The 15032-nt window shown below is 44.0% G+C and overlaps 1 protein-coding gene across 1 annotated transcript in view; it reads right to left on the bottom strand.

Annotated features, from left to right (window-relative positions):
- LOC148530746 (uncharacterized) overlaps nt 1–15032 on the bottom strand; it is a 134599-nt gene that overhangs the window by 106337 nt on the left and 13230 nt on the right. The window lies entirely within an intron of this gene.

The raw sequence follows: 15032 nt of genomic DNA, 5'->3' as shown, positions 1-15032 counted from the left end.
GATTCATTGCCCCCACAGCCAGAAAATAAAAACAAACATTAATTCCCTAGAGCCCCCTACAGAAGACTGAGTAACCTCACCTGCTGGGCTGTCGCAGATAGCTGCAGAGCTAATTGCAGGAGACCAGCCTCCGGTCGCTTCAGAAAGTCCAGACCAGTGAGCGTCTCCCTCTAGAGAGTCCAGACCAGGCCACTCCCTCCCTCAGCACCTCATCACCGTCTTCAGCCCCTCATCGATATCCTCAGGCCCTCATAACTGTCCTCATCCCCTCATCACCATCCTCAGACCCTCATCACCTCCCTCAGCCACTCATCACCATCCTCAGCCCACATCCCCATCCCCATCCTCAGCCCACATCACATTCCTAAGCTCCCATCCCCATCCTCAGCCCACATCACCTTCCACAGCCCCCATCCCCATCCCCCATCACATTTCTCACCCCACATCATATTCCTCACCCCACATCATATTCCTGAGCCCCCATCCCCATCCTCAGCCCCCATCCCCAGCCCACATCACCTTCCACAGCCCACATCCCCATCCTCAGTCCACATTCCCTGCCCACATCCCCATCCTCAGCCCACATCCCCATCCTCAGCCCACATCCCCATCCTCAGCCCACATCCCCATCCTCAGCCCACATCCCCATCACCTTCCTCAGCCAGCCCCTATCACCTTCCTCATCCAGCCCACAGCCCCTATCACCTTCCTCAGCCAGCCCCATCACCTTCCACAGTCCCCATCCCCAGCCCACATCACCTTCCACAGTCCACATCCCCATCCTCAGTCCACATCCCCATCCTCAGCCCACATCCCCATCCTCAGCCCACATCCCCATCCTCAGCCCACATCCCCATCCTCAGCCCACATCCCCATCCTCAGCCCACATCCCCATCCTCAGCCCACATCCCCTTCCTCAGCCCACATCCCCTTCCTCAGCCCACATCCCCTTCCTCAGCCCACATCCCCTTTCTCAGCCCACATCCTCTTTCTCAGCCCACATCCCCTTCCTCAGCCCACATCCCCTTCCTCAGCCCACATCCCCATCACCTTCTTCAGCCAGCCCCTATCACCTTCCTCATCCAGCCCACAGCCCCTATCACCTTCCTCAGCCAGCCCCATCACCTTCCTCAGCCCCCATCACGTACCTCAGCGCACAGCCACATCACCTTCTTCAGCCAGCCCCCATCACCCCATCGCAGACAGATCCCAACTTCCTCGGCCCGAGTCCACACGCTGCTGTACACTCCTCCTGCCTGCTCAGTCCTCACCCCCGCAGGTCCCGGCCGACGGAGTCAGCAGTGCAGCACGTGCCCTGACCGCTCCCTGATCCCTGCTGTGAAGGGCATCTAGATGCTGCCATTAGGTGTGTGTCCTCTCTATCAAAGCACGCACGGTGTGTGATGTCACACGTCACTAAGGGGTCACACGGTCGCCCAGAACTGCCAGATCCAGACTGAGTCTGGATTGTGACAGACTCAGTGTGTATGTGTATACTAAGCGCCGGGTAGCCGGGAAATCACTGGGGCGGGCAGCAGGGATATAACTAACTGCGGGCGGCAACAGCGCCCAGGGCTGCCATCAGAAATTGTGGGGCCCAGGACAAATGAAACCGACATGTAACCCCCTTACACACACCACCAAATTAGAGGTGCACTGTAGCAAGCAGCTCTGGCACATGGAGCAAGCACATGCTCCTGCCAAATAACAGATGCGGTATGTATCTCAGATCTTCCCACGTGCCAGCAGACCTCACACACATAAAATAGAAAAAAAATATTTATATATATACACACATTATATATATGACACACAGTATTTACGCTCAGAGAATAACAATAGCAAAGAGACATGTGGGGAGGGGAGCAGATGCACATGTTGGGCAGAAGAGACACACACAGTATGGACGTATGGGCATTAGAGGCACATGTGGGGGGGGTGGAGTGACACAGATGGTTAAATGGGAAAGGTGCATGAGAAGGAGAAGAGCCACAGATGTTAAAAGGTAAGAGGCAGAGGCACATATGGGGAATGGGCAGAGGCACAGACGTGGAGAGGGCGGGAGGTACAATGGGCACAGATGGTAAAAGGGAGGAAAGTGGAGCAGGGGCACATATTTCAAAGAGGCCAGTGTAAGCTGTAAAGAGGAAAGGGGTAACTGTGTGACATTGGGCACCGCAGCTAATGCTCCCTGTGGTGCACAGCCACAGTGCCTAGCTAATGTAAGTAGGTAGAACTGAAAGTGCAGAGGAAGGTCAGCTGCATACTGTTTCAGAAGTAGCGCGGTTAGGATCACAAGTGCCACAGGACTAGGTCCCCCAGTCTGCCTGTGATGACAGCGCCAGTCACATGCCACTGGCGCTGGTCGGCTGTGTTACTGCTGTGTAATGAGTCATGATGACTCATTCACAATTTCACATCTCTGGGCTGTGCTAGCGGCTTGCACCGACCTGTGTGAAACTGGCAATGTAATAATTTTTTGCCGGCGGCCAGGCCCCCTAGGCTGGCTGGACGTGGTACAGGAGTACCGACTGTACCCACCGATGGCAGCGCCGACCGCGCCCCCCCACTCGGCCGGCGCCCCTGGCGAGGGCCATCCTGATCAATAGGAAGATACGCCCCTGATAGGCTGCACCACGGTTTAACTAATCCCGAAATCCCGGGGATGCTGCCTCCAGTCCTGGGATGAAAATTCAACACTTTTAAGGCTTCCTTACTTGTAGCTCAGTTTCGCCCACCCTCTAGTTATGTACAGTATGTATATATATATGTATATATATATATATATATATATGTTTGTACAAGTATGTATTAATTTCTAAAAAAAAATAATTTTTAATTAAGAACATTTTTCAACAATATACAACACAGTAGGTAGGAAAAGCGGACGATTCCTTAGAGTCAAAACACTAGAACAGGGTAGCATATCATAATCGTCAACCTGTTTATATTGAACATATGAGTGAAAAAGAAAGTAGGAGTAGGAAAAGGATAGTCAGAGAAGAAAGAAGGGGAGGGCCATGGGGGAATGAGGTGGAAGGAGGCTTATATATCTGCTGGACAGGCGCATGGAATTATGGCATACTTGCTGAAATAATAGCCATATCCCTGACTCCCTGAAAAGTCTTATAAGCAATATATATATATATATGTCCAGTGTCCAGCACTCACATCAAACATCAATACAGCAATGGGGTGCACATCAGCTGTTTCTCCTGGGTCCAGGGCTCTTCAGCATATATATAATAAATGGAGATGGCACTCACCAGTATAATGCAGCTTATTTATTCCAGAAAAAAGTCATTAGTAGGCTTACATACAGGTAGCGACGTTTCGGTCCCCAAGTGGACCTTTTTCAAGCAATCAAGCCTTTACTTGCATAATGGCAAACGGGTATGACTCCCCTCAGCGTAAGATCCTACTTACCTGGTGCCCGCCTCGCCCTTAAATACCATCCTCATGGCGCTCTTGCCACTCACACATCGCGTGCGTTCCACCCGGTGGAGCGCATCACCCGGAAGTCGCTCCACTTCCGGACATGTGATATCCAGCTGACAATGCTGGATTAGTCCACACGCGGTGGAACGCATCACCCGGAAGTCACCTTGCTTCCTATCAGGTGATCAGCGTATGTAAAGTATATGGGTTCAGACTATGATACAGGGCAACTACTGGCCACACCCTTTTAGCGATACTGGGGCTAACACTTATTAAAGCAAAGTGTCACTGTACAAACATCCATAGAGAAAGATATAATACATCATATTTATTTGAAGTGGATAGCATAGAGCACCGTGGGGAATGGCAATTCAAGGGGTTAGCGGACATCAGGACCCTTGTAATCCTTCTTCAGCATATAATATAATGGACAAATACTACAATATACATAACAAACAAACATATATGTTAAAAAAGACTAAGTGGAGAGGAAAAACCTACACATACAAAATGCATTTAGTGGAGTACTGTATTAGCACAAAAAGAGAATTTTTATGAGGAACCCATATAGGGATTCCTTAAGAAATTCTTATACTACCTACTATAGAGTCAAAAGTCAATGTGGTGAAAAAGAACGAAGAGCATTGTGTTCATTCAATCCCCTAGGTGAAATCGTGTCCAATCGATATATCCAGCGTGCCTCCAATCTTCGTAGCATAAGCTCCCGATCACCTCCTCTTGGAGGGGGGGGGGACCCAATCAATTAGTCGACATCTCAGGGCTGATAGCTGATGGTTGTTAGTCTGCCAATGTCTGGCTACTGGTTTATCAGATGTGCCTGCTGCAATAGCTGTGCGGATTGAGCTTCTGTGATTCGCCATCCTTTCTCGGAAGTTTCGGGTAGTGAGACCCACGTATGTAAGCCCACATGGACATGTAATCATATATATGACATGATCCAGTGTACAATAAAGATTATGCAAGATTTTAATGGATTTGCCACTATGTGGGTGTGGAAATGTCGCACCCGTCATCATCGAGCGACAGGTCACACAGTTGGGACATCTGAAGCAGCCCTTCCTGGTTGATTTCAACCAATTATCACTGGATACATCATCAGGCTGGCTGAGTGGGCGCATCAAAAGTTGTTTTAGATTAGGGCCCCGCCTGTAGGCCATCATAGGTGGGTGCTGCATGTTCTTCTTTAGTGCAGGGTCAGATGCCAATATATTCCAATTCTGTCTAATCGATTTATTTATCTTATTAGACTTGTTATCATATCTACTGGTGTAAATCATCCTTTTGGGCTTAGTGTGTTCGTCAGCCACCGCTCTGGTTGTGAATTTGGATCTTGCTTTTAACAAGCATCTCTGGATAGTGGACATGGTATACCCACGTTCTAAGAAACGCCTTTTCATATCCAAAATCTGTCTCTCAGTGACATCTTCCTCCGAGTTTAGTCTCAAGACCCTAAGGAACTGTGAGATCGGTAAACTCTCCTTTAGTCTTGGAGGGTGTTGGCTGGTTGCAAAAAGTAACGTATTACGATCCGTTTCTCTTCTAAAGAGTGTTGTACAGAGTTTGCCATTTTTCTTATATACAGTCACATCCAAAAAATCGATGTGGTCCTTATTGATGTTAGCAGTGAATCTAATTGGGCTAGATAGTATATTAAGTTCATTTACCATCATCCAGAATCTTTCCTCTGTGTCACCCCATATCAAGAAAACATCATCAATGAAGCGACTATAATGCAGAATGGCATGACCAAATTTGGGTAAGATGTTGGTACTCTCGTAGTTATGCATATACATATTTGCATATGCGGGCACCAAATTACTGCCCATAGCTGTCCCCGAACACTGCTTATAGTATTTTTTTCCATATACAAAATGGTTCTCACTCAGTACTAACTCCAATAGTTCCAACAAAAATTCCACAGGTGGTTTTTTCTGTCCAGAATCATGGAGTATGTCACGTACTACTGTCATACCTTCCTCATGTGGGATGACAGTGTATAGAGATGTCACATCTAATGTGGCCAAAAGGGTCCCATCTCCTATACCATCAATCACTCCAATTTTGGACAAAAAATCACCAGTGTCTTTGATGTCGCTCGGGGGTTGTGCATACTACAGGCTGTAGGAAACTGTCTATAAACTGGGCTAGTGGTTGGAGGATAGAGCCCTCGGCTGAGATGATTGGACGTCCCGGGGGGTCCTGTTGAGTTTTATGGACCTTAGGTACCGTATAGAGAATCGGACACCTGGGATATTCAACAATCAAATAATTACTAATCAGATCATCTATCCAACCAAGGTCAATGGCTCTTTGGATGACTAAATCTACTTTCCTTTTGATGGTACTCATAGGGTTACCCAGGCATATATATATATAAAAAGATATATACATTTAAATGGGATTATTAGTATAATTTTCCTGCATTGGTTATTTATTACCAGTAATTTATATAGCGCACACATATTCCACAGCGCTTTACATAGAATACTTGGCCATTCACATCAGTCCCTGACCCAGTGGAGCTTACAATCTATATTCCCTATCACATGGACACACATACACACTAGGGTTAATTTTTGTTGGGAGCCAATTAACCTACCAGTATATTTTTGGAGTGTGGGAGGAAGCCGGAGTACTCAGAGGAAACCCACGCAAACACAGGGAGAATATACAAACTCCACACAGGTAGGGCCGTTGTGGGAATCGAACACACAACCTCAGAGCTGTGAGGCAGTAATACTAACCATTACATCATGTGTGCTCTGGTTATAAGGCACAATGCTCCGTATGGCTAAATGCATTTTCTGAAAAGTTTCTGTGTTTTCATCAACAAGAGGATCTTTCTAACTGCTTTGGGGCTCATTTACATTTGTATGTAAATTCATTTTATGACACAAGTGCAGATTGAATCAAATCAGCGCTGGAAATAGAGCAGCTGAAAAATTTTTAAACCAGTGTTGTCATGAACTGGCCACAATAAGTACACAGAAAACAATCAAATTCTTCAGCGCTCTGTAGTAGGGGTATATCCAAGGTAGGAAGATGTTTATATAATTATGATACACCCAAAAAAAATAAAAAAATGTTTTTACCCTCCTTGAAATCTGATAATCGTCTCTATATGGATGTTCCTGTTCAATCAAGATGATATCTCCGACGACATAAAAATAAAACAAACAAAATTCTTATAGTATAGTAAGTTCAAAAATACATATGCGGATCTCAGAAATATGGGAAAGGGACCAAATCTTCCTTATTTCATCAAGACCAAACGTGCTCTGATCGTAGGAGGATCACCCACAAGTGCATATACTGTAAGGACACGGGATGATGCTTACATCAATTTGATTATTCCATTGATGTAGCATTATCTTTAAACCCCGTGCTTTTGTAGTAGAAGTATGGGATCACCTCGTGTTGTTAAACCTCCATTAAAAGACACTCACACTGTGCTTACTTGTATTACTTGAGAGAAATCACATAAAGGTATCTGTAATATTCCTACAAAAGTTTAACTTATAATGCGTTTACTTCCACCCAAAAAAGGCAATTAGGTAAGAGTAGATGTTTATTAAAACGCACATTAAAAAGACAAACATATATTTTCCAAAAGGACAAAAAAATCTTAAAAATATATAAAAATGGACTCTGTATCCGCTGGCACTAATCCATACATCAAATCAGCTTTTAGGAAACAGGACAGGTAGGCAAAAAATTAATAACCCCTGTTCTCACCTTGTTTCACAAGCTGTAAGTGACCAGGCTGGATGATCCTATAGAACACACACTGTCCCACCAACGCGTTTCGACCTTATAACAGACTTTTTCATTTTATGACACGCCTCTCAGATGTAGCAGTACCCGCCCACTTTAACGCACGTTTCTAGGTGTTTGCTTCACAATCTCCCTGAAATGTTTTTTCAAAAGTAGTTAAGTATGAATTATGGTCACTCAGAAATATCCAAAGTAATATTAGGGTTGGGGTAGAAGTGCCTTATATATTAGGGACTATTTGAAGTCAATCCAGCTATACCACAACCGTAATGAACTCAGTGTATTAGCCCAATGTGGAAAGGAAGATATCTCCTATGGCCATGTAGAAGACAGACGCCATCACCAATACCAGGCTGACAGGGGAGTTTGATATATTTATTTTTATATCTCTGATCAAACAAACTGGTATTGTTAACAAATGGATAAGAGGTTAGGAGAGCAAATTAGCTCAGGGAACTGGGTGGGAAGAGTGATTACAACACAAAAAATTGGAGTTCAAGTTCCACATTCAAAAAGAAAACTAGCTTTTGTTAACTAGGAAAAGCAGATCTAAAATTACACAAGCATCAATGACACATAGCTTACGCTATGATGAATGGAGTACTAACTCAGCTAAGCATAAGGGTGACTGAGCCTAATATAAACTGGCATTATGTACTCTAAAACGATCAATGAATAAATGAACTGTGCACAAAACATAATTATTTATTATCGGTGATCCTGACACAGGAACGTAGGAGAGGGGAGTGATGGTCCTGGGTGACTGGGAGTTAGGGGCTCCTTGTGCTAGATAGGAAGATTATTGCATTCCTATTAAGTCAACAATACTAACACCTATAAATGGTCAAACTCTTTCCACGTGTCATATTCCTGACATGGGTCCATGATTCTTCTGTGACATTTGCTAATACATATTGGATGATAAGAGAAAGGAGAAAATGCATGCCCTGCCACTGTCCTTCTACAAAGCCCCCAGGCACCACAGACGTCATCCTGCTTCAAAAGAAATGGTGCTAGAGGCAGGAAGTCATAGGAAATGGTAGCACAGCGATGTCTGTAACAACTGCAATCTCTAACTGTATAACTACTGTATAACTACATAGGGAAGGCCTTGACATCCAGTGGACAATTTTTCAGTAGGGACATGGATCATGGAGTTTATATTTTGTTTCCTATCTACAGACATGGACATTTTGGACACTTGTCTACTGTATATCTTTTATTATTGAAAAGTGAATATTTGTGTAATTATATGGCATTCAAAGGGCAGCTTTTGTGCATCACAGGGTTGCATTTTGTGGCATGCCATCATATGGGGACAAGCACTAAAGGCTTTGGTGCCCCCAGGATACCTATGGTACCAGACATACCAGCAGTGAAAATAAAAACGCAGAGATCCCTCTCCCCTCCTTTAAGTGTCACATTGTTAATCTACAGAGCAAACACTTTTGCAAAGGCAAATTAGCCCAATTATATAAAGATGTGGATATGATTTTGCATTTGGTGTTAGGGAGATGCAGGTCTGGGGCTCATAGGGATGCAACGGCTGGAAAACAGTATGCCTGCGAAAAGTGTTGAGGAACCACAACTCCTGGGTAGCAAAGGACAAGAGGCACAGAAGGCCAATCCAGCAGACGGGATCAACACCCCAACAAGACCACCCGCTTCAGCGTCTCTGACCACTCCATCTGGGGACCCAGACCCACACCAAAAACTACGTCAGGACCCATCTGCGGTACAACGACTATGCACAGAGATACTAGCCTTTTCCACATCAATTGTTTTTGGAATATTGACTTTTAACATAAATCACAAAGAAGCAGTCGGGGGACAGGAGAGACTGATGTTCTATGTACTAAGCCTTTGAGAGAGACACACTATCTTTCTCCAAGGCTCAGTACATAGACCCCTGAGTAAAAGGAGAAGCTGGCGGGAGCAAGGTAAACATAGTGAATGTGGCCGACAACCTGAGCACAACAGCTAGTATAACAACCACAATTTGAGGTTCTCATATTTGTGAAATCTACTATGTAGAGCAGAGGTTCCTAAACTCTACCATTACAGTTCATGTTTTAAGAATATCCATGCTTAAGCAGAGATGACTTACTTAGTACCTCAGTCAATCTGATTTAACCATCTGGACTCAAACATGGATATCCTTAAAACCTGCACCGTAATGATGGAGTTTGGGAACCTCTGGTGTAGTGTGTTTAAAATGGAGTATAAATGGTTACATAATGAAATAATGCACATTCGCTGTGCCATCTGCTTGTTCCATCATTAAACACATTTTCTTTTAGTATAACAGAGTAATCTATGCCTTTTCCAGACTATTCTTATTTCTTATGTTATTGTGTTCCATTATAAACACCCCCTGCTGATCCTTGAATAGTTTTAATGGGCTGAGGCGCAGCTGTGCCTGCACTACTAAATCTTGTCTCCTTTCTCTAAAGCATTAACACATGAATACTTTAGATCAGTGTTTCCAAACTTAATCCCTCAGGGAGCACTAACAGTGCATGGTTTCCATTTTCCTAGTTTGTGCACAGGTGTAGTCATTACTGGCTGACACATTTTAAAAGATCCACAGGTGGAGCTAATTATTTCACTTGTGATGCTGTGAGGAGACCTGGAAAACATGCACTGATAGGAAATTGCTTTAAATCAAATCACACTGTAACTTATGGCAACATTCTAAATTAGGGTTCATCAGTCTAGCACATTCTAAAGAGAAGGCCAATAGTCAGCTGGTTGCTATGGTCTACATCAAGATTGAACTCCTTCCTACAATAAGACTTCTTAAAGACACTGAAGTGACCACACTTTTGAAGACCCTTCACTTCACGTCAGCCGTAATTGGTCCCACATTGTGTGCACGGGATGAAATGTGAATATACGCCTGCATGCATCCCTGCGGCTCTGACCACCCCCATTCGTACACTTGATTTGAAACTCGTTGTCATCATCTGTGTGCACTTGTACCAGCCCTATCCTTAGTGCAAAAGATCTATCTGAAAGACCAGGTGTATCTGGGCGTAGGCACAAGTCTGCATAGCAAGCTATTCCCATCTACATGTCCTCTAATCTTAGCCTACTTGTAGTGGCATAGCAGCTTTTTGAGATGAGGGGGAGTGAACATGGAAAAATAGGCCGTCCAGGTCCACCTCCTACCCCCATATCTATATTCTGTCTTGTGCCCCTGCTATTTATTGTGCTCCCCATATCTGCATATCCCTAAGTTGTGCCCTCCCCCCACTCACTTGTTTGATCTGTATTATGTTCTATATCCTGCACCCCCAAAAAAATGTATTTAGTTTCCTCTCATATGTATGTCCCTAAGTGACCAATTCCATATGTTTTTGTATTGTGCCCACACACCCCCATCTATATGTCCTTTACTGAGCTGTCACCGATATGCATGTTTTGCATTGTCCACTCCACCCCAACCAAGTTTGTTTTGTACTGTGCTCTGAACATCCCCTCCCACACACACACACACACACACACATGCTCGCGGCCCCTCCAGTTCTCTGCAGCATTGATGCTCACGGCTCTTACAGCCAGTGATCGGCAGCATCACAACATCATTACATCACGTTCATGATGCTACCGGGAACTCATAATCTGGGCACAGCTGGGACCGACTTAGGCACCATTTAGGAGCTGGTCTTAAGCTTGGGGAGCAGTCATTTCCCCTGCATGGGCGTAACTAATATAGGTGCAAGGAGTGCAGCTGCTATGAGGTCCAGAGCTTTGGGGGGCCCATCTTTCTTGTCAAAATAACATGTGCTATATACATTTTTCACCATTGAGTGGTACATAGGGGCCCTAACAAACTTTTTCTATTTGGCCTTTAAATACCTAGTTACGCCCCTGATCCCCTGTCTACTTAAGAAAGCCCAGAAAGGTACCTACAATCACAAGTGGAAGTGTTACGGAGATGCATACGACTCTGCAAAGCACGTATTTGTACACGCTTGGCTCCGGAGAGGTCTGAAAACAAGCAGGATTTGCTCTGCAAATAGATCTGACTTCAACTCTGCACCAGTCCCAATATGTTTTACTTTTTAGGCCACAGGTTCTCTAACTCTGTCCTCAGGACCCCAAACAGTGCAAGTTACAGTCTAAAATCATCTATAACAACAGATGCATTAGGTCTGAGAAGTAGGATGTGTGTCGATTGTTTGACTAGAACTGCTTAATTTGGTACTAGAATGTTCTATATGTTGTTATAATTTGTCAATTGTTGGTTCTACTGACACTTTGTTTCAAAGCCGAATAAATGCACTGTGAACGGTCTGTTACTTTATGAATATTACCTTTCATGTTTTTATTTGATGTAAATAAAGATGTACAGTTTATACCTACACTATTTGTCTAGACAGCCATTTCTAACATATGTTTGTTTTAAATTGACTTACTCCCCATCAAGAGGAGCTATACTACACACATACCTTAGTGCCATTTTTTTCCTTATTTCTATAACATTTGCATATTTAATCAATGGGGAGGGATTCCAACATAATTGGGAAAAGGCTGCAGAGAGTGCAATTAGGAAGCACAGTCAAATAACTACCTATTTTTATAACACATTTCAAGGCTATGTTTATTAAAGCAACAGAGTGTACATATTAAACACCCCTCCCACAACCCTCCATGTGTAAAAACACTTCATGTCCATATCCACTCAGCTGGGCCAGGCTTCACAGTTCATACAATAACTTCTCCACTAATGACAGGACCAACGATGGGTCTCGCTCCCATTAGGCTATATTTGTGGTTACTCATCCTTTAGCTGGTGTGCCTGTTCTAATATTACTCATACCTACATAAAGACATTCTAATCAAAGGATTTTGGAAGCATAGATAACTAATAAGATTGACTATAATATTAGCAGGGTGCAGAAAACATATGGGTTATTAAGTCAATCACTCTGTACAATCTTTCTGACCTGCATAGCAGTGATCTGTGTCCAGACTAGCTTCGGAGTCAAGTCACTTCCAGCTAGCCCAGCTCCAGTGCAGCTCCACACTACTGCTCCAGCTGATTTCTACAAGCTCCAGCAATGACTAATAACAGATCTATATAAAGGTCTGTCCCGTCTCCTATATGTGGGTACAGTGGAAGTTAGGATTTCCGCTCCAATGGCTCTAACAGCAAGGGAGATAGGTAGCCGCAAATAGACCTAGGAGCAGCTGCAGCACTGCAGGGGGCGGAGTAGTGGAAAGATGGGGGTGGGGACAGACAGAATGGGGGACAGGGTGGAGCAGACCGAGGTAACCCAGAAAGTAACAGGTCATATATATGAAAAATATTTGAGTGGAGGATGAATTTATTGCCCATTTCAAGTAAATATATTGGATGAGATTACTTATTCTAACCAATGTTAACAGGATATTAGCGTTCATTCCAAAATGTTAAGCCCTGCTCCATTCTGAGCTCATCTTGGTTTCTTGCTACAGTACAACAGTTCAAGTTTGGCTCTGGGGTATAACTTATTAAATAAAATAATACTGATCAGCTCTGCTCTAACTACAGGTCTTTTATGTTGCTCCTAGCTATGGTGCACGAGACATCTCTACCGCATCAAAGACCCCACATACTGGAAAAGATGCATCAATCCTTCTAAAGAGTGAAGTGAATAAGTTGCCCATAGCAACCAATCAGCTTCTGCCTACCATTTTATAGAAAGTACTTAAACATAAATGCTAGCTAGAAGCTGACAGGTTGCCTACTTCCTTAATAAATATAGAATAAAAGTTAATTCTTAACAGGACATCCAAGTCATAACTCTATACCTTTTGTGTGCCCCCAAAAAGAGTCCTTTTTTCTTCACTAGGTTGCCTACTTCCCCAATCTTTAAAAGGCTTGATACATCTCCCCCACTATTCTGCACCTCACTGAACATAAGTAACCGTGATCCCACCTACCAGTTTGTGTCCCCATAGTATACAGGCACAAGTTGTAGGGTTGGATCATAAACATTCACAAGTATAACTAAAGCTTAATGCTGTAGTACAGTTACAGGGGATGATTTATCAAAGGTAATAGGCCCTAAGCCCTGTGAACATTAGATGTTTTCCCAGGATTTGGGACTTCTCCTATCAGAGGGGGCCAGAACTGCCGATTGTCATCATATACTATTACCATTTTAGGATGACAATTGCAGATACGGTAAACAAGCAAAAAAAATGCTTTATAATCAAAATAAAGCACACAATTACATTTATATTAAAAAGTATTATTTTGTGGGGTTTTTTTCCTATTTTTTATTTGAATCTGCACTGGAAGCCCGACACCAGGCTTCCAGTACAGTGCGCATGTCTGCCCTGCAAATGCCAGTGCATGCATGTGCAGAGGGGTCCCTAATGACCTATAATGCAGTAAGTATGTGCTTACCACTGAGGATTTGTTTGTTGGTAAACAGGCACGAAAAAGATTTTGTAATGCCGCAATAGAAAATAGGTCTTTTTGGCAAATAGGCCCCACAGTGTTTAACATAAGCGGTGATTTTATATCAATGTCATATGTGTTACCTCTATTGTTAGATTAGGGCCTGATTCAGCAAGGAACGCACTTGCTGATACGCACGCAATTGGTTGATTAATTCACATTGTGCATGCGTATGCATCGCTGTGCGCGCAAACTAGCAATTGCTATGGGAACTGCATTTGCAGAGGCTACGCAGAGCCAGAGCAGAGTGATTCACAGGAAGTGCCAGGCGTTTCAATGCTGTTGCAGGGGCGCGCATAAATTATCCACTGCGTGGCTATAAGCAGCCAAAGCACTGATAGTGTGAGTGGCTGAGAGCAATGTCTGAGTAAGGTCAGGGCTAATGCAAGTGTGCATATGGGTCCGATGTTACTTGATGTTACAGATGGTTTTGCTATGTTCCCTTAGTATACGGATTTGAGTAAGGGGAAGTGGGCGTCCTTATGTTAGGATGCGAACGCAATGTGAATGCAAACATTTAAATAGCACCGCTGATATTAGCAACTGTGATTCGTGCGTATAATCAGAATAGCAATCCATAGTGACTCCAGCCCTTAGACCAGTGGCCAGCAACATATCTTTAAGACGTCTCACAAGTGGCACCTAGTCTGGTCATTCAGCTGCACATTGCCCGTTTAGAGAAACATTAGTTCACATTTGCAAGAAGCCATTTCTATGAATCACAGATTACCCTGCTACACTGACTGATGATGCAGTGTGTCAATGGAAGCACTCACGTTAGCGAAGGGATGCCTCAAGCATCGCATTTTGAATGGGATATATCCCGTCACTGATCGCATGTATATTAGTTTAGTAACTCTGTATGCATGTACAATAGCGATTAAAAGTGCAAAAAAGACAGCTCTTCCAATAAGAGCTGTCCTATGCAGTGTGGGGACTTCAGGATGTATGACCTGGGAGTCGTTGTGCACTTGCATGGCCATTGGCCAGTGCATGTGCGAGCTGTGGGGGGACACTGGGAGAAATCCAATTGGATGCCTCTCGGTGAATGCAGCAGAGAAGCCCATAGGCTTCTAAAAGGCCCATAGGCTTGTCTAACGGGTACATAGTTCACATGGGGAATTTTGTCAAACATCCAAAAACTGCAGTTTTCAGTGTTTTGACCGCATTTCAGGCTTGATGCATCTGACCCCAAGTGAAGTGTGGGTTAAGGGGACACAACTTGGTCAGAAGGGCTACACCAATAGGCAAACACAATAATACAGTTTCAAATCTGGATTAGTATAGAAGGCAATGCTCAAGGAGATCTGAGTGATGTACTGCAAGTCAAAATGTTTCTGCTATG

This window comes from Taudactylus pleione, unplaced genomic scaffold (genome assembly GCF_031769625.1).
Source record: "Taudactylus pleione unplaced genomic scaffold, aTauple2 ptg000085l, whole genome shotgun sequence".
NCBI classification, from domain to species: domain Eukaryota; kingdom Metazoa; phylum Chordata; class Amphibia; order Anura; family Myobatrachidae; genus Taudactylus; species Taudactylus pleione.
This window is presented reverse-complemented; position numbering and strand designations above follow the sequence as displayed.